This window comes from Amblyomma maculatum, chromosome 1 (genome assembly GCF_055883805.1).
Source record: "Amblyomma maculatum isolate TAMU_Amacu chromosome 1, ASM5588380v1, whole genome shotgun sequence".
In the NCBI taxonomy this organism is placed as follows: domain Eukaryota; kingdom Metazoa; phylum Arthropoda; class Arachnida; order Ixodida; family Ixodidae; genus Amblyomma; species Amblyomma maculatum.
The window spans coordinates 466222010-466246783 of record NC_139344.1 but is presented as its reverse complement, the minus strand read 5'-3'; positions in this window follow the sequence as shown (position 1 = coordinate 466246783).

Genomic DNA, 24774 nt, shown 5'->3' with positions numbered 1-24774 from the left:
AAGTGCCCGAAACACCGCGCGAGGAAATGACCTACACGCCATGGTAACACAGCTGGGACTCACACCGCTGAACACCGGCGAGCCCACCTTCCGGCGACGCGGCACACCCGGCTCCTGCACAGACGTTGCGTTCGCGTCCAGCGGCATCGAGGCGACCTGCAATCGCGCACCATCACTTTGGGGCTCTGATCACTTCTCTATCCTCATTGGGCCGACTGCCAAGGAAGCTCGCGCCACGCGCACTTACTCCATTGTCAACTGGAACCGCTTCCGCAGCGAAGTAGAAGCCGCAGCTACGTCCGGCGCGGATTTCTTCTCCAGTCTTGTCCGTAGCGCGTTCGCAGCCACTCGCCGCGTAGAGGTTCGAGCAGGGCAACCAACGCCCGACAACAAGCTGCTCGACCTGAGACAAAAACGCGACAAAGCTGAGCGACGAGCACGGCGGACGGACCGACCAACCGACTGGACAGTATGCAATCGGCTGGACGCAGCAGAGAGGCGGCATTCCAACAAACTTTACCGCCGGCAGTGGGCATCGCTCTGCAGGAAGATGGAGGAGGACTGTAGCTCGCGGTGGCTCTTTACCATCCTGCGACGCATCACAACGCCACAAGCGAACCCGCAGCCGCTGGCCGCTCTCGCCATCTCTAGCGGCCTTAGCTACGAGGAGCTAGCTGAGCGGTTTGCGGACCGCTTTGCGCCGCAAAGCCCCGCGAACGCAGGCAGCCAAACTTCACCTGTGAGTCCCGGAGACAGAGCCAGCGCTCCTACCCCTGGTGAACCTAGTGATGCCCACTTCACAGTGACGGAGCTCAACAATGCGCTACAGCGCTGCAACCGTCGCTCGGCGCCAGGGCCGGATGGGGTGACCTACCAGATGCTGCGCAACCTGGACGCAGATCAACGGCTGGTTCTCCTGCAGCAGATCAACCTAGTGTGGGAACGCGGGACCCTCCCGGAGGACTGGCGCACGGCAGTCGTCTGCCCCATCCTCAAGCCAGGACGCCCACCAACCCAGCTCGCGGGATACCGTCCAGTGGCGCTAACATCTGCGGCTGGTAAGCTCATGGAACACATGGCTTTACATTGCCTTAACGAGCAGCCTGCGGCGGCGGATTTGTTTGATGAGCGGCAGACGGGCTTTCGCGGAATGCGGTGCACTGCGGATTCCATCTCCGATGTTGTCAGTGCGCTCGAGCACGCGAAGGCAGTGAGGCAGGTTGCGTTTCTTCTACTGCTGGACGTGTCGGGTGCGTTTGATAACGTCTGCCGCGCTCCCATTCTCGCGACGCTTGAGAGGGCTGGCGTGGGCGGACGCTTGCCCTCTTTTTTTTCATTTTTTTTTGGCAGCAGTGACAGCGTCTTGCCGCACGCTAAAGGTTACTGCATTTCGCAGGTTACTGCAGTTCGCAGGCACATCTGCACGCTTGCTTCATCGAAGTGGCCGTATTGCGGGTCATGCTGGCCGAGTCGACAACGAACCGCTTTCACCGTGGGACAGTTATGCTGCTTCTGCTGCGCAAGGCCTTTTTGGCGGCGTCTATGTGTCCAGCTTCGGAGTGACGTCATCAGAGCCCACGTCACAGGCCTCCTACCTGCCATGATATAAAGAGGACTGAACCACCCCCGGCTCATTTGGCAGCAGTGACAGCGTCTTGCCGCACGCTAAAGGTTACTGCATTTCGCAGGTTAGTGTTGAGCACTTGCTTGTTTTCAAACATTTTTGTTTCCTGCTGCCACTGCTGCCACCATTTTTCTAACCCAGACTGACTGAAATGCCTCCTCCCGAGGATTCCGTATGTTTTTCCTGTAACGAGGAATGCTCAAATGAAGGAGTGCCGTGTGTTGAGTGTGGTTATTGTTATCCTTTTGGTTCTTGTTCTGGAGTAGCCGAGTCTACGTTCAAAAGCAAAGGGGAAGCATGGAGGAAAGCCTGGCGCTGTCCAACATGCCGTACGGCAAAATCTAGAGGTAGCCAGAGTAGCAGGTTGAGGCCTCATGATGTGGACGTTGCTGACATGCTGGTAGGCATCAATGAAAAACTGGACACACTAATCACTCTTAAGGACACAGTTGAAAGCATGCAGCAGTCCGTTCAATTAATGTCCGACATGTACGATGAAATCCTGAAAAACGTGCGCACGCACGATCAAAAGATAATTGACATATCAAAACGGGTTGCCGGAATCGAAGCGCGAGCACGAGACACCGATACGGATGCGATAAGGCAAGAGATTGATGCACTCGAGTAGCAAAGCAGGAAGCTCAATCTTGAGTTTCACGGCATCCCTGCGTCTGACAATGAAGATATTCTATCCAAAGTCAACGATGTAGCTGCTGAACTAAGCCTTCCTGTCCTCAACGCCGCTGATATTGTCACGGCACATAGGCTGCCTGCCGCGAAAGATAAGATTCCGGGTGTGATAGTTCAATTTGCAAGGCGCGCTGTGAAAGAATCGTTTCTGCAAAAGAGAGCAGAATTAAGAGATTCCAAAAGCAACTGTTACATTCTTGAAAACTTGACCAAGAGGAACAGGACACTGCTGGCTAGGACAAAAGAATGGGCTCGGGAACACCAGTACAAGTACGCTTGGCACAGGAACGGAAGGATATACGTCAGAAAGAGGGATGGGGCGAGTGCGTTGCAAGTGCGCGACGAAAAGGACTTGGACTATGTCATGTAGATTTTGTGCGTGTCAGAGCAACGGTCGTGTAGCCCCTCTTCTTCTTGGTCATGGATGGCACGGATCATATCTTTCCAGCTGATTTTAAAGATATTTGTCAAGCAGAATATAAGAAATCCTTCAAATTATTTCACCTGAACACCCAGTCAGCAAAAAATAAGTGTGCCCAGCTTGAGGTACTTTTCAGTCAGTTTCACTTCATGTTTGATATTATTATGCTAACGGAGACTTGGTATACCGAAAGTGCTGATATAATAAGCTTGCCAATGTACAACAATTATTTTCTAAATCGTACTTCAGGTCGTGGAGGAGGCGTTTCGGTAATGGTTAAAAAGTATCTTTCTGGTGAAATACTGCCCGAGTTTACATGCTCACACAAAGACTTCGAAGTTCTGTCATTGCTAATCAATAGGCAACTCATAGCAGTTGTTTATCGTCCTCCAGATGGTAACTGTAAAAGTTTTTTCAGTTTTCTCGAGTCTCTTCTCGGTTTTGCAGATAAAAATAAGCTCAGTGTTGTCCTTGGTGGTGATTATAACATAAACATGCTTTCCGACACTCCAGCAAAAAAGGAACTAGAGCAGCTAATTGAGCCTTTTGGATGTGAGAACGTTATAAAAACTCCTACGCGGGTAACTCACACGTCATCGTCTTTAATTGATATGTTTATAACTAACATTCACCGGACTGGCCATAAAGCAGGAGTAGTATGTACTGATATTAGCGATCACTATGGCATATATCTGTGTCTTCCAAATATTGCACACATTAAATATAAACCGGAACCGCGACTGTTTAAAGAGATTTCGGAGCGCACTTTGAGCATCTTCAGAGAAAAAATATGCGACATAAACTGGGAAGACGTTCGTCAAGAAAGCAATGCAGATTCCGCTTACAATGTGTTCATGGATCATTTCTTGAAAGCCTACAGGGAGTCTTTTCCGTATAAAGTTCTTCGAAACAGGAAAAAAATTAGGAAACCTTGGATTTCACCTGAATTATTTAGCAGAATAAATGCTAAACATAATCTGTACAAACAATTCCTGAAGACGCGTGATCTTGAAACTCTGAAGTCGTACAAGTCGCTTCGAAATAAATTAACAAAAGAAATTAGACGTGCAAGAGAACAATACTTCTATAATCAATTCTCTTCTTGCGGAACCAGAACTGACCTGACATGGAAAAAGCTCATTTATTTCATAAATCCTAGTCCTGGCCAAAGTGAACCAATGAAAATTAAATGGAAGGATGTGCAGCTAAGTGGGTCCTGTTTAGCTAACACATTTAATGATTATTTTGTTGAAGTAGGTTCAAATAATAGTGATAACCACTCGCTGAACTATATTGGGTCAGCGAATGATGAATCCATTTTCTTGAGTCCTGTGATTGACGTTGAAGTGATTTCAACCTTCGCAGGGTTAAACAACAGTGCTAGCACCGATGCCGATGGTCTAAAAATCAAGCCTGTGAAATTTGTACTGGATTTAATATCACCATGCCTAAGCCACATTTTCAACCTCTGTTTGTCTCAAGGCCGATTCCCCAAGCGAATGCAGATAGCTAAAGTGACAGTTTTGCACAAAAAAGGGAATAAAAACGATATCGCGAACTACAGACCTATATCTGTGTTGTCCGTTTTTTCTAAAGGGCTAGAGAAGATAATATTAAACAGAATGTTGAATTTCAGCAATGAGTACGGGATACTGAACTCTGTACAGTTTGGTTTTCGCAAACATCGATCAACGGAACTTGCTTTATCGACACAAAAAGAGTTTATAATGAAAGCGTTCGAAGAAAAACAGTTAGCTTTAGGAATTTACGTAGATTTTTCCAAAGCTTTTGATTGTATAGATCACAATATACTTTTAAAAAAGTTGGAAATATATGGTTTCCGTGGAACTGCCATCTCACTTTTAAAATCTTATTTGGCTAGCCGTAGACAGTTAGTTCAACTTGGGCCCTATCTTTCTGACACCAAGTCAATCTTATCAGGCGTGCCTCGGGGTAGCATCCTGGGGCCATTTTTATTTAATATATACGTAAATGATATTGTTGACATAGACGACGAAGCCAAATTTGTCATTTATGCAGACGACACGACATTACATTTTTCGGCGACTTCGCCTAATCATTTAATTGACCAGGCAAACAGAGCGCTTATAAGGCTTGAAGAATGGTCTGAACGAAACAAGTCAACAGTAAATGCCAATAAAACTAAAGCTATTCTCTTTCGTCCGAAAAATAGAAACGTGTTTATCAATGAAGATATCAGATATAATAATTCAGTAGTAGATATCGTTAGCTCATTTAAAATACTCGGTGTCGTTTTCACAGAACAGATGTCATGGGACGCCCAGGTAGATTACATTGTACACAAGTTGTCACGTGCTGTTGGCTTGACTAATATCAACAAACACACCTTCCCTACTCAAGTTAAAGTTCTTATATACAATGCAATGTTTCACTCGCACATAAAATATTGTCATTTGGTGTGGGGAACGACAACCCCAAGAAACATGCATAAAATACATCGACTGCAGAAAAAAATGTTAATTATATCTAACGTTCCTTATGACCATCCATCTCTTCCACTTTTCCAGAAACATAACATAATGGCGATTCATGATAATTACGCTTATCACTTAGCTTTAGCCTATAAAAAGGAAATACGTAACAATGTCAGCTTTTTGAGAGAACTGGCTTGCCTGCAGAGAAAGGAAGTGCCTTACCCTACTCGTAACTCAGACATATGGAGCGAATTTCAATGCCGCACAAATTATGGTGAGCAGATGATTCAATGTCGCCTTCCAAAATTGTTAAACTTACTGCATAAGCATGATTTTCAACTCGAACAGTCATCGAAAGATGACGTCAGAGTAGTTTTATCAGCGACTGAACCTGTTTGTCTTTGATATGCTATTTGAAGCCTTCAAAGTTGTTATCTTGATGTACTACCTTTGTGACGGGAATTGATTGCGATTGTTTTTCTTTTGTGTAAAAACTCAATTTTTGAATGTTTTGCTGTCTTTTCTTCTTCTTTTCTGTGTGCGACAGTTTGACACTGCTATTATTATTACTGTCACTGCTGCATTGCTGACACTGCTAATATTACTACTGCTATATGGAAAGAAACTGGTCCTTTTTTTTGTTGTTTTACTTTGCCTGATCATACTGCGATCTCGCTTTTCTTTTTTTTTTGTTACCGACTCTCTGTTCATGTGCAATAAGGTGCTGGTTCTTATCAATTTTTTTATGTGCTATCATTGAACGTGATGTCTCGTCGAATGTACTTCTATTACTTCTATTTATTTTAGTTTACTGTTTTTTGTGGACGCTACACTGCTCTGCCTATGTATATTTACTTTGTATTTTCTTTGGGGGGGGGGGGGGGAGCTCGTCAAGCCGATTGATCGGCTTTTTCTCCCTGCCTCCCCCATCACTTTGATGGAAAATAAAGGTATTATTATTATTATTATAATACGTTCGGAGCTTTATCCAGGCGCGCTCCATGCGCGTTCGCTTGGGGGGTGCTCTCTCGGCGCCTCGCCCGGTCGGGCTAGGCGTGCCGCAGGGCTCTGTCCTGTCATCTTTTCTGTTCAATGTGGCGATGTCGGTGGTGCCGGGCTGCCTGCCTGCAGGCTGCCGGCATCATGTGTACATCTCCATATACGCAGATGACATTGCTCTGTGGTGCCTGGGACCGCCGGGCGAGACAGCACGGGTGCGCGCGTGCCTGCAGGCAGCTCTGACGGCGGTGAGCGACTGTTTGCGCGGCCTAGGTCTCTCGCTCAGCGCGGACAAATCCGTCGCAATGGCCTGTGTTCCGAGCTCGCGCAAACGACCACCGCCGCTCACATTGGACGGGACCCTCTTGCCGTGGCGACGTTCGGTGCGGTAGCTGGGGTTGGACATAGACCAGCGCCTTTCCTTCCGACCCGCGGCGATCAAGGCCTGCCTGCAGATGAAGAGAACCTCCGCCGCCGTACACAGGCTCACTGCTCGAGGCCAGGGCATCTCCCAGCAAGCAGCGTTACGGCTGTACAACTCCGCGGCTCTGGGGGCAATACTCTACGCGCTACCGCTCGTCACACTGCGCAAACCATGCTGGAAGAAGCTAGAGGTCGAGCATCGCAAGGCGCTCCGCATTTGCCTCGGCCTTCCTCAGAACTCTCAATGCGCAGCTACTTTGGCCAAGGCAGGTGCGTGGCCTTTACAACTTCAGGCCACGCGGCGGGCGCTCCGACACATCGATCGCCTGCAGCGCGCAAAGGACGGCGGCCCGCTATTACGTCGGTTGCGACATCATCGCCACTCGCGCATGGGAGCGGCGCTGCTCGAGTACGAGCAGCTCACCAATGCAACGACCCCCTACGACCTCATCTCGCCCTGGCCCGCTGCTACGGAGGTTCAGCGACAGATTGTCGGAATCGCGGGGAAACGCACCACGCCGCCTTGTGTAGTGCAGCAGCTGACCAGAGCCGTCATCTACGAGGAACTTCAACACCACCTCCTCGTTTACACCGACGGCTCCGTGGCCAGAGACAGTTGCTCGCTAGCAGCGGCGGCTACCATCCCCGCCCTGCAACTGCACAGACAGCTGCACCTGTCATACCTGGGTTCTTCCACCACGGCGGAGCTGCTGGGCCTACGCCTAGGCCTAGATCTACTGCTTGAACTGACTCCGCCGCCACCCAGGTGTGCCGTGCTATGTGACTCCCGCGCTGCCCTCAGCCGCCTTCGAACCACCGGCCGGGGAACTCCGCTGCTGTGCCAGATTCGCGCACGACTCAAGCAATTGGCGGAGCGTGGCTGCGCTATACGGGCACAGTGGATCCCCGGGCACTGCGGCATAGAGGGCAACGAACGTGCCGACGAGCTCGCGACCGCAGCACATGAACTCCCTCCTAGCGACGAGCAACTCGCTTTGGAGGATGTGCGTGCGGTAATTGACGATCACCTCCGGACGCAGCACCCCGACCCACGCATCGCAAGAGGTGAGCGCATTCACAGTGTCAGCGGCCGCTCGCTGACTCGGCTGCAACGCGCAATTATCCTCCGTGCACGCATTGGATGTGTGTGGCCTGGGGAACGACGGATGCGCCACGGACTTGCCAATAGTGACGTGTGTGACGGCTGTGGCGAGGTAGAAACTCTCGAACATCTTCTACTGCGCTGCACCGCGCTAGCCGAACCACGACGTGAGTTGCTGGCGGCTTACAGAGCGCAGGGGGTAATCCCGGACAGCGTAGCTGTGCTCCTGTGGCCGCCAGGCTGTGCGCGCGCCCGCGAGCGAGCTCACGTGAGCTTGTGTGAGTACATCGAACAGGCGGGCTTGATGACCCGCCTATTTCACCTCGCCAGATAGTGCGCGCTGGGACTGAACGCTCCACGTGTGCTATTTCCCACAATAACGGCCGATCGCCCACGACAGCCGTCAGTGTTTTGTACAGTTGGCCAGTGCGTGCGTTGTAAACAGTTGCCTGGACGCAAAGCTATTGCGGAGGCCCGCCCGATGGGCCGAGTGCTCAGTGACTTAAGACATTTGCGGGTGGGCCTCAAGCAAACTACTGTATACTGTACCATAGTGTATATAATTCTTTTATTTTTACCCACCCTTTTTTTTCTCCCTATCACTCACCTCTTTGATTTCCTCTACCTTCTCCTCGCTATCCCTTTATTTCCGCCGCCCCAGTTCAGGTGCTTCAGATATAAGATAGCAGATACCGGGGCTGGCAAACATCTTTTCTTTCATTTTGTACATACAATAAATAACCACTACAACAACAACACAACAACAACAGCCTATCGGGTATCTAGTTCAGCACCAGTTGAAGAGTCAGGTATGATGTTTTATTCTTTATTTGTATTGACTTGGCCTGTATGACCACAGACCACAGGATGGGCTAGCTTGACCGTTGAATCAAAGCGTTTGGGTGATGCACAGGGCATACAGATGCCCTTTGCTCTCCTCATGCCTGAACAATATTTCCAGTTCGTCTCCCTCGGTTGAATTTTCAAGCTTGGACATAGAAACACAATCTGCCTTTTGCGCGAGTTTTCTGCGCATGCGCGAAGCCCCAGCGGCGACTGATGAAAACACACTGAGCGGCATCGGCGGCGCTTCTCGCCGCCGCACTCATAGCCAACGCACGGGGGCTGGAGGCGCGGTCACGTTCACAGCCTCGGTAAAACGATGCCAACCACCTGTGCCGCTTACGGCTGCCACTCTCGAGGCGTGCCGGGATGCAAGACGCGTTTTGTTAGATTTCCTTCGGCGAGCCGCGACCTACAACGGCGTGAAGCTTGGATTAGGGCAATCAAGCGTCAAGACGTGAATGGGCGACCTTGGCAGCCGACTGCGTGCTCTCGACTGTGCGAAAAACACTTCGTTACAGGTATGTATGCATCTAAAGGAAATTTGCATGATGAAAAGTATCTACCCGAGTTTGCACCAAGCCTGTAACCCACCAGTGATAGCCGCAATGAGCATTTGTTCGGGGCGTCTGATGGCGATGTATTTTGTCGTTTGTTTTATTTATGTGCGAAGGGGCCGGGTAGCGCAGATATCACAGGTGGCTGTTTGCGCTAGACCGTAATATTTAGCATGTTTTATCGCGACTGCCGCCTGACTAAAAAGAAGAAAAAAAGGGTGTTTGTTGTGATGCACCGCCGTTAGCGAGCCGAGTGGTTGAGCTGGTCATGAGGCTCGCGAACGGCAGTGCATTAAAACGCCGTTTTGTTTTTCTTGTTAGTGAGGTGGCAGTCACGATAAAACATGCTAAATATTACGGCCTAGCGCACACAGCCGCCTGTGATATCTAAGCTACCTAGCCCTTTCGCATATAAAGATAAGAAGGGACAAAATACACCGCCTTCAGGCCCCGGTGCAACTGAAGCAATCACGCACCGAAGAAAACCTCATTGCAGCTATCACTGGTGCGCTACAGCCTGGGTGAAAACTCCAGTAGGTACTTTTCATCATGCCTATTTCGCTTAGATGCATACATACCTGTAGTATCTGTGTTTTTGCAGCTCGGAGCATATGACGCACTTGACACTCGAACGACGCACAGTATTTTTTTCTTAATTAAAGGCTCGCCTTCATGCACTCCAAAGCATCCGGACTTTGTTCCTTTAATGTACGCAATCAGATGCACTTCGTTAGGTAGCTTGATAATCGTCGTCTTCGTCCAACCGTTTGCAACGGCAAGGAAACCGCCCGGCACAATAAATGAGTCTCCTGGAGGGTTCATGCTCGTTCACTTGCAGAGTGGATCGCTCTGGACGTAGAACAGGGTTGGTTCCTGACCGAGATGCGCATCCGATATGTAGGAGATTCACATGTGTCACCAAGTTGTTGATTCCGCAGAAATCGCGGCGGAGGCAGAAATGAACGTTGGAGATCCTTTCACAACAGAATGACCATTCTCTGCGCACCGAGAACCTTTTCACCACTGCGACCACATCCGTTCTGACTCCTGAGGCCAGAAACCGGCTACAGCTCTGAATCATCCATTGCCAGACAAATGCAGTGCGTTTCCTGCAGGTGTGCATTCCGGCCGGGACAATGCCCTTTTCACGGGGTGTGTATATGTGACTCTCTGCCGGTCTTCGTGGATGAAATCCTATAGCTGCATGGTTGTAGATGACGCGAGGAGGAAGCGACGCCCATTGCACCATGCCGGCGCCGCGGTGACCGCATTGTGCTCGGTAACTCAAGGCACCCCGCGCATATGCGCCGCTCAGTCACAGGAAACGATTCCACCTAGCTCTGCAGCATCAACAAACCCCTGGCTACTCTGCCCTTTGAGATCTCTCTCTCTCTCTCTCTGCCCCCACGCTCTCCTGTCTGCCGAAAACCTGCACGCTGAGAGCGTCTCATTCTGTCACGTCGAGCACGGCCCGCGCTACACGCTCTTACAATACGAAGATAGTACATGCGCACGTGCATTATGAGTGGATTGTGAAAACGCTCTACCTTCCCCCATACTGCGTGAACATGATATGCTGCAATCACTATCACTACTTTCCGCTCCGAAGCTAAAAAAGGGGGGAAGCTTTCGCTTTCTACCTGCGTTGGCGTGGCCATTTCATATGGTGTGCTTTCGCGTCGTCTGCTACACTGCCGCTCAATGTGTTCCCGCCCACTCCCGCATGATGGCGCCACATCCTCGCGCAAAAGGCGGATTGTGCCAAGCGTGATTCCGTTCCCTCAACGGTAGGGTCCTCTGAGCAGCGTCACCTGGCGACAGTTAGCAGAAATATTGTAAAAATGAATAATAGCGGGTTTTTAAAGGCGTGATTCCGTTCCCTCAACGGTAGGGTCCTCTGAGCAGCGTCACCTGGCGACAGTTAGCAGAAATATTGTAAAAATGAATAATAGCGGGTTTAAAGCATGCCGAACTCGCTGCTTTAGTGGCGCAATAGATTGACACTACTTACCTGAACTCTAAGCGCGTAGAACAGATGTTCGAATCCTGTAATATCAACGTTCTATTTTTTTATTAGTTTTGTTTTTAAGGAAGCGTTACAAAAAACTACCAAGCTCATTCCTGGGGAGTGTTCCCCTTTAAGTTACAATAAGTAGTCTTTTTATTTTTTATTAGCAGCAAAATCAGCTCTGAACAGAGCAACGAGGTGATGGAATGACAATGGTGACAATAATCAATTAACCTTCACCGTATTGATTTCCTGCCTTCAGTGAGTGTATGTTACCTTTAGGTTGCGTTCAGAGACACCTTTTGGTAACTATCGCCAATTAACCCGCTGAGAGGCATTCAGTGAGGAGAAAGAAGTTGCGGGACCCAACCGTTGAGGAGACGGAATTACGCTTGTGCCAACTAGCCCGGCAACACACTATTGATTGAAGCTGTCAGTTTGCAATAAAATGTCGAAGTACCGAAATATATTTGTAGTTCACTTAAACGGTTTGACGTCCTAAAGCTTCTCATTTATCAGAGCCTTATGTTTACGGGCTTGGCACAATTTCGACCGCCCGGAGCGCCTTAGCGGGCCTCGATATTGCGCACTACTGCGACGCCTTGATGGAAACGCGGCCGCCTTTTACGGTATCGAGGCCATGTCTCCTGGCTGAATAATCTGGTATCCTAACCACTGTGTCATTTTTTCGCGGGATAAAAATATTTTACCAATAATAGCACATATATTTGGTAAACTATAAAAACAAATCAGCGTAATTTGCCAAAATAAGGCACTGCCCTCCAAGACATTGAATTGAGAGCAGTCATGTAGATATGGACGTAATCAAAGCGCTTATCAAATACGAGAGAACAAAATCATGTGAATCATATATATCCCCGCCGGGGTGGTGCAGTGGTAAGACGCCCGACTACAGTGCCGGAGTACCCGGGTTCGAACCCGAGCTCGGCGGCAGCGTCTCGATGGAGGCGAAACGGAGTGGCGTCCGTGTGCTGTGCGATGTCAGTGCACGTTAAAGAACCCCAGGTGGTGGGAATTTCCGGAGTCCTCCACTACGGCGTCTCTCATAGCCTTAGTCGCTTTGAGACGTTAAACCCCACAAACTAACCATATTATATATATATATATATATATATATATATATATATATACATTCTTTATTCAGGTAATGGGGCTGCCAGGTGTGATTTTCCTGATCAGTGCTTATTCTTTTTCCCTGTCGTATACTCTGATTACTGTTCCCCTGCAGCTGTATTCTATATCGCGACTGCTTGTAGTACATGTTAATTTTCAAGACAGGTGTGTTAGCATCGAACCTGCTTTAGGGGCGTACTCTTCTTCTAGCCCGAAATATAGTTCTTCCTGCTGCTGTCGCTTATTATTATTATTCTTTTTTTTTAGAATCGCCGTTTTTTTAGCACATGAAATATGTTTTTTTTTTTATTTTGAGTGAACTCTGTTTTAGTTTGTTAATCAGTAATAATTTGTTTCATTGATGTGCAACATTTTTGTGACCTAATTCCTATTTGCCTGCAGGGGGCAAGCAATACAAGCACCCAAGTGTAATCACCGACTGGTGCGATGACTTGAAAAAGTGACCTCAAGTACAGGTGCCACACATAATATGCTACTTGCTGGAAAAGAAGGCATGCGACTTCAAGCAAGTAAAATCTTTCCGGAGTATGGAGTCGTACTCATATTTACAGAGTGGATGGGTGGGGACAGTGTATATTCACAAAATAGATGACAAATTGGCACTGTTGAAGTGTCAAGTACAGGCATCCCAATCTGTGAAAATTCTTCATCATGCATGGGTGTGTTGTGAAAGCAGTGGAGAAATAATGGACAGTGGCTGTTCATGTATGGCAGGCAAAGGAAAAGTTTGTAGCCATGTAGGTGCTCTACTGTGGAAGATAGACCTCGCTGTATCATCTGGCCTAACTGGAGAAGCACGTACAGATAACGCTGCTGCTTGGAACCGAGGAACCAAATGGAACTTGGAACCTGCAGCCATTGTCGACATAAACTTCAAGTTACAGAAGAGAACGATAGACCAGGACAGCAAGAAAAAGAACATGCCTTCCATTCCTCGCCTCTTTGGCAGCGACGCTGAGCTGGCTGAATACTACAAGGATTGCCCCTTTAAAGACCTTCTGAACATTCCTGGTAAGTTCCTTTTTTGTTTAACACCATGCTTTTCACTGCACACTATATTGTAATAGAAGAGACATCTGGGCGAGTTGGTATGGTTACATGATGGAAAAACAGCGCTACAGATGTGGACGGAGGTGACGAAACAGCGCTCCTTCTGTTTGTTTCGTCACCTCCGTCCACGTCTGTAGCGCTCTTTTTCCATCATGCACAATATATGTACCATAAGCTTCGCTGAACACTACTCTTCTCACTTAAGGAAGGTGAGAACTTTGTCTAGTGCGGTCGCTTTTATTCTCACTTTTTCCATCACCCAGCATTAAATGAAAATAGAGACTTTTTTTGCTGCTGTTATAACCTTGGCAGTCATTTCACAGTAGCTACAAAAAGTCTTATACCATACATGTGCCATTGCAAGGCACTGATGTTTTAAATATGAATACATTTTAATGTAACCTTTCAAATAACCCCTTCTGGGAATTAAATGAAAGGCAACGCAAATACTATTAGGCAAGGTTTTTGCAGACTGTTAGGGCACAAAGCTTACAACACCTGCATGGTAACTGTGAATAAAGTATAGTGCCGGGTAGTTAGTTTTGTCTGCTCCCATTTCAGGAACTCTTCTTCATGCGAACATGACAGCACCTGTGCGGCAAGCATTTCCAGAACAAGCCAGACCACTTCGCCCGAACATGCACCGCGTGACGACTGCACAAGTTTGCCAGAAGCGTGCACTTTGTGCAACACATTCCATCTCAACTATGTTAAAATTTCAGTGGAAAGAATAGCGTTATTACAGGCAGCTACAAAAAACCAAAATGGCCATTTATGGCACACCTCACGCCGCCTGCGCATAACAGCCTCGAATATCAAAAGAGTGCCCAAAATACCTACCACACCAATTGACAATGCATTGCTTCCATAACAGCACCTACATTTCAAGGGAATGTCGCAACGCAGCACGGCTTGAAGCACGAAGCCATAGCCCTGCCAGCAGTTTGAAGCCACCCTCGACATGGTGGTTTCACTACAAGGCATCCATGTTTGCAAGGACGAGCCTTGGCTGTTCTACAACACAGGCACAGTTCACTATGTTTTGTTCCAGGAAAAGCCTGTGCTATTTTTATGTGTGGTCACTAAAATCTGCGATAATTGCAGAAGTTCCTTTCAATGCAGCATTTGTGGAAAAGACTATGCCAAAGCTGAAAAAAATTTATTTTTCCAGCATGCTGCCTTGCCTAGAAAAAATGACAGCCGATGGTAAACTCGACATGGCAGAATATAAGCAATTGTAACATATCTAATTCAGTGCAAGTCAGTTTTATTTTGCATCATGGTAAAATCGATTGAAGGGGCTTAGAGTAAAACCTGAGATTTGACAGCTCGACAAGGCAGCGGGCCCCCACTTTGGCAGCAGTACAGTAGTCAGGCATACGGACATGAAGGCAAAGTGCATCACATGTGCACCTCAATGCAAGTAAGGAAACATTATTAGTTAGCACATCCAAGAGAATAGTGAAAAAAGCTGCATGAAGTTCACAATAATGGGGAGTAAATAAAAGTGGGTTAAAGAAGTACGAAATCAATAGATTTATGTTAAACACAAAATATACCCGAACAGGTTCCACAGCTGGACAATATTGTTTTGTGCGAGTGGGGGTTGGTCTATTTCATAAGCATTAACAAGGAGGGCAAAAAGGCACTTGCCCCCCCCCCCCCCCCTTTCAATGCTGAGGTACAAGGGGCTTGCCCTCCCAAAGACAAAAGCTTACTGACACTCATGCCCTTTTGGCTGATGGCTGTCCACCACATGAAGTTTTAATGATTCACTGGATGTATAGTGAATGTCGTTTTTCTAGCCCAGGTAATTTTGACAGGGAATAGTGTGTTGTTTTAGTGCTCTTTTTTATACTCTTGCTTAAGTGGTAGTTGTACAATTCAGTAACTGGATGTGCACTGTTAAGAAAAAGTTGTGTCGTGTGCCAGGTTTCCGAAATGTTTTCAAGGATTCTTCAAAAGTTCTGTAGCACATGCCACCTCTAAGGGTTTACTGCTGGCGTTGCATTCCAAGTTCAGTGGCAATAGTTGACACGATTCGGACAGTACGTAGTACAGCTTCAGCATCACGTTAGTATCTCGCAGTTCCTGTAAAGAAGACCTATAATACGTGTACGTTTATTCACTAGGAAGCTGAGATGGCCATCCCATGAAAAGTTGTTCATTATGTATTGCTCCGAGCATTTTAAATGAATGTACAATTTCTAAGGTCACAGACTGAAGTTACTTGGTAAGACAAACTAGCTTGGTTTAATCCATGATTTGTATTTATTACTGCAGTTCTCTATTTAATTGAGGACAATGTTTGTGGGATTTTTCAATTCAGTTATGCAATCTCTAGCAAGAAAACTATTGGTGTCATCAGCTTAAACAATATTTGACAAGTGTTAAATTTGCAATTTTATGTCAAAATGTCGATGCATTGATGCAAAGTTGTTGAACTGCTAATTTGGGCTGAAAATTGAATGCAGTATCGGCTGTCTCAAGTTTTTGAACTAGTCAGTAGACTGAGAAAAAAGGTCCACTGTCTGGCCACCAGAGCATTTCTTTGCCATTAGTGGCATCTTGAGGTCGCACAGGCCAGCACAAACAAACACAATTGCATCAATTGTCTTCTGGCTTTTGATGCTGAAGGCTGACTTGAAGATGCGATAGGTCTTGATGCGGTTTATCGCCCTCTCGACATGGATTCTTGCTGACGCAATGCGCCGTGTTTCGGTCACCTCCTTCTCTGACAGCTGATGCTTTCCTGCAGAGCACAAAACTTTGTCATGATTCGTACCTCCTGTTGTCCAGATTTGCCATCCACATATAACATTGTTGAGGCTTTTACAAAATAACAAAAAGAAATAGCCTGCACCACAGATGTACAATAGGTGAAATATGACAAAATTAGTGCTGTTTTTAAACCATGCATCAATACCACAAATGAAACATTTAGGAAGCTCAATGTGCTGACAACATTGGTTATTGCATAGCCAGCAATTGGTTCAATACGAGGAAACATTCTTGAAACCTGATAATATTCATGACCCAAGAGGTAACTTAAAGCATTCCTGTCTATAGCATGACAGGAGCTGCAATATTGTGTACTCTTACCCTTTGTGAATGCTGGGGTGTTCAGCTTGACACCCTGGGCCTCTAGGTATGGGTCCAAAGAGAACCGTCTGTCTGCCATTATTACATCGCCCCGAACCAGAAACGCATGAATACCGCACTGCTTAACAACGTGCTTATGCGAGGCACGTCCATCGAAAACTTTCGAGACGAACATTATGTACCCACAGGGAGAAATTACAGTCAGGAATTTGATTGTTATATGCCCTTTGTAGGAACTGTACGTTTGCGCTCTCGCTCTTTGCAACTTTGTTCTCTCCAGGGCCACCTCTGTGCAGTCAAAAATGCACCTGGTATCTTCATACCCATTTTCTAAGAATGATTGTGGCATGCTGCTTTCAATCCTAGATTTTGGCAGCCAGACTACAAACCACTTCATTATCTCCCCTAAGCATTCAAGGGGACACAGCGCCACGTCTGCAACGATGAGCTCACCGATGTTTTTGTTTCAGGTGTCCCTTTTGCTGAGCGTTGCACTAGAAGCTGCCACATCCAGGCTGAAGTCTACCTGGACTGACCGACGAGAAAATTGGAAGCGGATGCCATTTCTGGACAGCTGCCACCGTCTCCGCTGGCAACCAGGACGGACTACGCGTATTGACGCTATCGCTAAAGGAAGCAAGCTATATCTACCGCCACTTCACCGCCCCCCGCTGGGGCACAGCGCCACGTCTGCAATGATGACCTCACCGATGTTTTTGTTTCAGGACCGTTACCTTGACTGCTCTTACTGCCGCGTAAAAAGCGACAATGGCTTTCTTATTGTGGTGTTGTGCCCCAGTGAGTGGTGTGCTGCCTTCATGAACTGTGAGGGGTTTGTAAAAATCCTGCTTTGTAGGATGCTATTGCTTCTGCCAGGGGATGTTGAGATGAATCCTGAACCTAGCCTTGAAGAAGTTTTGGCAACTGTCTTAGAAACCGTGCCGAGAATTGAAACAGGTCAGCGTGATCTTCGCAATGATCTTTGCGCTCTAAAGAATTGGCAGGCGTCCGTTGACGTTGAACTTAGACAGTTGTCAGCTCAAATTCGGGTGTTAGAAGTTGACTGTGCTACACTAAAAAACACCAGTGCTTCACCAGTTGAGACGCAGGAGGCTGTTCTCGGAATCTCGGACAAGTTAAAGTCTATAGAATCGCGCTACAATGACGCATAAGACCGGCTACGCCGTTCTAATCTACTTTTCTTTGGCCTACCGGACACCTCTGACAAAACCTGGTCATCCGCGGAGACTAAAGTAATAACCTTATGCTCTGAAACCCTCGGTGTGACAGTGGAGCCGTCTCAAATAGAGCGCGCACATCGCCTCGGGAAGCATCAAGAAGGTAAATGGAGGCCTATTATCGTAATATTTGCCCTGTTCAAAGACAAACAGCACATTCTGGAAAAGGGGCCCAAATTCAAGAATACTGATTATGCTGTACGGGATTTCTCGTTAGACACGGATAGCTAGGAAACACCTACTTGGTTTTGCGAAGTCACAGAACGCCTCGTATAAACTTAACGTCGGCAAACTGCACGTTTGTGGCAACACCTACGTATTCGATGCAGTATCTGGGAATGTTATACGATCTAAAATATAGCTCGCACGGGAAAAGGTGGCTGGTACAATCGATCTTTGTAACTCTTCACGTCGTAAACACTCGCCATTACAATTACATTTATCATGCACGTAGTCTGCTACCAAAACGTGTCGAATTAACTTCGTATCTGGAGAACAGTGAGTGTGACATTTTAGCATTAACTGAAACTTGGCTTAAACCTGATATTTCTGACACTGAAGTACTGCCCAACTAACGCCTACGTAGTCTACCGCAAAGATAGAGAAAACAAAAGGGGAGGAGGTGTTCTAATAGTCATCAGGAAGCGTATAACACACAAACTTGTCAATTTACCCAGTCCTCTTGAGATTATTTGGATTTGCATCAAATCATCACTTGTTCATTCAATAATAGGTGTATGCTGCAGACCGCCAGAGAGCTCCGATGTTTTCATTTCTCAGTTGCGCGATAGACTCAGTGGCATGCGAACCAAATTTCCTAAAGCAAATATATTTCTAATGGGTGACTTTAATTAACCGGATATTGACTGGTCTAACCTCACCTCTAGCTCTCGCTGCTCTAATGAATTCATAGATTTAATTTTGGATTTTTCCCTAACCCAGTTAGTAAACCAACCCACAGGCGGAACTAATATTCTCGACCTAGTTCTGATGTCATGCCCCGAGAACTCAAGCACCATTTCTACTACTGAGGGATTCAGTTATCATCAGATTCTTAATTTTACAGTTAGCGTACCATCACATGCGCGGCATCTCAAATCAAAACTCATCTTCAACTATAAAAAAGCTGATTGCAATGCCATTATTCTTGGTCTGCAGGAATTTTCTTCTACGTACCTTTCTACTTTCCCTTCCCGTACTATCAATTAAAATTGGACCTTGTTTAAAAAAAAGTTGCTGTCAATAATGCGTGCTCACATACCACAAATCTCATTTCGGATCAACATTTCTAAGCCATGGTATCATAGGTCACTCCGCTCACTTAAGAATAAAAAGAAGCGCTTATTCAAAGCCATGAAAAAATCTCGATTGCCCCTCGCTGAAACTGCAACAGAAATACTGCGAAAAACAATACTGCCATGCCGTCCGTAAAGCGAAACACAAATTTTATTCTCATGACCTTCAATCCATTATGCACAACCCTAACAAAATCTGGAGTACAATAGCCCCAGCTACCACGCAGGCCTAAATCGCTCTGCAGGATGAGGACGGAAATGTCATTACTGACAAAGAAAGTGCGACCATATTTAACAATTACTTCACTTCAGTGTTCACCCAAGAAGACCATTCTAACATTCCCGCCATCGCCGAAGTCGACTATAGATATATGACCCCGATTGAATTAACTGTTGAAGGCATAACGTCTTTAATCAATAGTCTTAAAGTGTTCACTAGCTCTGGTGCAGACGGAATCAACGCCAAATTCTAAAACTCACTTTAACCTCTAGTAGCTTAATCCTGTATCACAGTTTTCAGCAGTCCCCATCTACAGGCTAACTTCCGTTTGGTTGGAAAATTGGCAAAACCATCCCCGTGTTTAAATCTGGTGACAGAAATAATATTAGTAACTACCGGCCCATATCTTTAACAAGGATTGCATGTAAGCTTCTAGAGCACATCATTGCTTCAAACGTTGCGCAGCATCTTGAACATAACAGCTTTTTTTACCCCCATCAGTACGGTTTTAGAAAAGGACTGTCGTGCGATACACAACTCATGTAATTCACCCACGAAGTGCATTCTAACATGAACGATAACCGACAGACTGGTTGTATTTTCATCGATTTTTCTAGGGCATTTGATCGGGTAGCACATTGTCGTTTAATTTCCAGACTCCGCTTTAAACACTGACTCATTAACGCTATCACGGATTAGAAGTTTTCTCTCATTTCGTAAGCAATTTACCTGTATAAATAACTGCTCATCCTCCTTTTGTGAGGTATCGTCCGGTGTTCCCCAGGGCAGTGTTCTGGGCCCATTGTTATTTCTAATACATATTGTTACGGACGACATCAAGGAAGAAGAAGCGGGCAGTGGCGCGGACAGGAGCGCTCGCGCTAGGCCCGGCAACATTTTCATTAAACGTCGACTCACTGTCATCGACCATCTCTCTGTCCTCTGTTCTGTTTTCATCGGCTTGCCGTATCGTAACATTTGGTTGGAGGTGCTGGTACTTCATCATCACCCCCCCCCCCCCCCCCATCCTGGTCCTGAGCATCAGCGCCCTGCGACTTCTTGCACCGTCGGCGAAAGGTTAGGAGGCACTGCATGGCTGTTCCCCAGCCTGCCGGACCCAGCAAGACCTTGCCGTTCCTCCGCCCCGTCCCCCCCGCCCCGACCACAAGACACGTCGAAGGAGAGACTGACCCGAGACGTCACACATGACCTAATGTGACCCCACTGACCTGATGTGCCGACCAAGGACCCTACGACCCAAGACACCGCTACACTTCAAGACATTCTCCCCTGCCTATGCCATGCGGTGTGTGCCTTGGCCTCCGCCATCGAGTCGTGGCAACGTGCGGCCCGAGAGTGTCCTGCTAAGGTTCATCGCGAATCATCGTGCCGGCAAGCCATTCTATTCTTCCTTCTTCCTCTTCTTTTTCAAGCATCTAGATACGCCCATCATCATGCCATGGAATCATCAACATCGTGCATTTCCTCGTCCACGATCGGGACGATCGCTTGGTGGCCCCGGGTCATGTTACGAACGACATCAAGGAAGAAGAAGCGGGCAGTGGCGCGGACAGGAGCGCTCGCGCTAGGCCCGGCAACATTTTCATTAAACGTCATCTCACTGTCATCGACCATCTCTCTGTCCTCTGTTCTGTTTTCATCGGCTTGCCGTATCGTAACAATATTAACGATCTGCCAACCGACATTACCTCTAACATCCGTTTATTTGCTGATGACTGTATTATCTACCGTAAAATTTCTAATCCAGCCGATAATCTTGTTCTACAGAAAGATCTCGACCATATAACAAACTTGTGCTCTATGAGGCAAATGACGGTCAACACTGACAAGCGTAAATTAATGACTTTCAGCCGCAAACTATCAAATTTCTTTTTCAGCTACTCCCTCAACAGCAACCAAATCACTGCAGTGCCTTCATACAAATATCTCGGTATTTACCCAACTCCAAACCTTTCTTCGTCCCCGACACACATTAAGAAAATAACAGCTAAGGCTTCACGAACCCTCGGATACTTAAAACGTAATCTTCATGATGCGCCATCTGACACTCGAAAACTAGCTTACCGGACGTTTGTCCGCCCACAGCTTGAATTTGCTTCGCCCATTTGGTCACCTCATCAAAAGCATCTAACACACAGTCTTGAATCTATACAGAGCCATGCTGCACGCTTCATCGCTCGTGATTATAACCGTCATTCCAGCGTCACTAACATCAAGTTATCGCTATCACTTGCTTCTTTAGAATCACGTCGTACATTAGCACTTCTTTGCTTATTTCATAAAATGGTTTTCAGTCCTCGCAGCCACGCATTACCTTTATCACGGCCATCTCGTGCATCACATCGTCGCCACAATCATAGCAGCTTTGCGCGTATTTTTTGTCGTACTACAACGTTTAACATGTCTGCCCTTCCGCGTGCAATAAATCATTGGAACAGCCTTCCTGACGATGTTACTAACACCAGAAATCCTGCCACGTTTCGAGATATGATAACCACGATCCTACTTAATGTCATGCTTTTATGTGCTTTTACGGAAAATCACTTTTACTACTGTCTAATATGAACAAAATTATGCTCTTTTAAACACAGTGCCGGAATGTGTTTCCTTCCCTATTACCACATTTTTAACGTTGTATAGTTATTCTATACTGTATAATAATAACCGATGTATAAATTGTGTTTTTATCTTTAAGGGAGGGACAAAAAGCGGGGAAACATTTTAAGTGTATTCTGCTCAGTACTTCTTGCTAACTATTGTATAACGCTTCTCTCAAATCGTTGTTTTTGCTCTGTTTATAACATCATGTATGTACTGCCGCACTCACACAATGCTCCCATGTTGAAGGGGCCTGTGAGCAACTTGAATAAATAAATAAATCCTTTTAAAGATCTTGCACACAGAAGATGTGAAAATGTTGAATCTGAAAGCGAAGTCATTGTATAGAAGTCCTAGTCTGAGGCGCATAAGCGTCAGAAGGACCTGGTCATCTAAGGCTAGGCATGAGGGCGGTGCAGACATTCTGTCTATAAATGTGACTAGCCTTCCAAAAATGGCGTAGGAAACTCCAGTGTAAAAACAAATTTCCTCAGGTGTCATCCGTCATGCTGTTGACAGCTTTAAAGACTTGATGTAATTGTGGTCCATCAGAGAAGGATCTTCCCACTGTGTGCTCTGCACTTGGGTGCAGACCTGAAAATGCATTGGGGACACGATGATTTAGCCAATAAAATCTTTCTTTTGAAATGGAAGCGGATCTCATCAGTGTTTGTCGTGCAATTTTGAGGTTGCATGCAGAAACATAATATGTGGTAGACAGTAGCGCTTCAAAAAAAATTTCTCACAATTTCAGTCTGCATTTTTTTAGGGTTTGTCACTGTAGAGGAGCTGGACACCTGTAAGACATGCTGAATTTCAAAAATGCAACACTGGTCTTCTTCGTTAGAGGTGTTTGAAGTATAAAGAAAAAAAAACAACTTACATAATGAATGCTGCCTTGCTGTGTCGGCTCGGAAAAGATTCATGTAGGCAGTCTTCAATGAACTGCAATGGTTGAATGAAATCAGAGGTTTCCTGGTTAGACAATTTCACTCGGTTTCTTTAGATTGTCTTGAACGAACAGCCAGATCATCAGCATGGTGACTACGCAAATGCATGGCCTGAATAACAGGACACATACTGCGAAACTGATCCACCACACGAGCAAATCCTGGAAAAGCGTGGTAACTTACAGTACTGAGTTCATGCTTTGGAGTAACGGGCTCGGCAGGACACATGACAGTTGAATTCTGCGAAGTATTAAGCAGACATTTATCATGCAGTGGCATTGCAAGCATGGACATATTCAAGGCATTAAAATGCAAGAAAATGACCTGTCCACTGTGCGCCTCATTTTAAAGGCAATAATATTTCATTTAATGAGGTTTAAAAATTTATTTGAGCTGCCTTAAAAGCGTTAACTACAAACAAGTGTTACACATGTTAATTTGATGATCGATCAGGAAATATTTATACACTATGACAGATGCCATAATCACAAAAATTAGCTCATGAGCAGCTGACTATGCACAATGACATACCTATCAGTCACACATACTGGCAAATGCACGCACACAATAAATATAGTACTGACATTTATGCTACACCTTATCATGCATTGCCCATTGGCTTTAGGCACTTATTTCTCCTACTAAGGTGGCAGGTATTGAGCATAGCTACATACGTCGTCACCAGCTTGGAAAACGCTTGAATCAGATGATGAAAGAGTTTCAGTATCGGAAAGCTGCAAGAGAAGGCACCAAAAAAGATTTATGAAGGTCAAAGTGGCATCTCCGTCATCCATCATTTATTTTCTCACTTCCTAGGTGATAAGTACGCTTGATTTTGTGAGTCTATCACGCACCACTCTAGCAGCCTTTTGCTACTCCATAGGTATGTATAAACCAAGCGCAATGAAAAAAAAAAAACGTGAAAAGCGGAGCACGTTGGTGCCCCACTTGGCGCATGCCTCTTTATCTCTGGTGTACATTATCACAAAAAGTGAAAATTCGTAGCGGCGACTGCACAAAAGCTTTCATGATGTTCAAATGAAGCAGCTAAGATACTTTTTAACAAGAAACTGAGCAGGCGAACATTGTTCATTCAAATGCGCAACAGGGCAGTGCGCCAGCCATAACTTCGTAATTTTGTATATTAAAGTATGATGTACAATGACAAAGTAACGAAACAAAATACACAGTGCCACCCCCCCCCCCCCCCATCACAAGCAAAACTTCACAAGGAACCTTGGCATGCAGTCCATGGCCCCGAACTCACCTTCCTTCTCTTCGTCGGCACGTAGTCGGCTTCCGCGATACATCTCCGGCCAATTTTCACCTGAACGAAAGTTTCCATCACGCACGATTATTTGGCTAGCCCTCTTGATGTGAACAAATCCGCGTGTAAGAAGGGAAGGCGCTTTTTGACGGAACTAGATGCGCATGTGCCTTTCGCTCATAGCCGAGGTGAAGCATGGGTACTGCGTTTCTTGCCGTCCGTTCTCCACCAACAAAATGTTCAGAACAAACGCGAGACCCCGTCCATTGGATAAAACCCTTCCTGTTTATGCTTGTGATCTAAAGCCGTCGCTCCTCTTCGTTCGAAGGAAACCGATGCAACTAAATAGTTTGCACCTGCACACGTTTCGCGGTTGTTGATGCAGTTCACATGGCTTGTCAGCCAATTTTTTCCCCTTGCGATAGTTATTTGTGCACCCAACAACAACGGAGTGGTAGCCTATCAACATTGAGTCTTCATTCATGGCGATATGATGGCAGAAAACACTTTACAGCTTCTTCGCAGCGCAAAATACTGAATACCATGCTCAGCTACCTATGCTGGCCGCCGCTGCCCGCACATACCAAGGAGAGGAGCACGGTGAGGGAGGCGTCGCCGCGCGCGCCGAGTTCAAGGCTATTTTCCTCCTCGCCGCGAAAACGGTTAGAATCGTGGATTCAGAGCTCCGTAAAACCTCCGCTAGTGCTCCGCGGTTTCGGGGTTGACAACGGGAGGTGCTCCGTTTAACCGCAGTT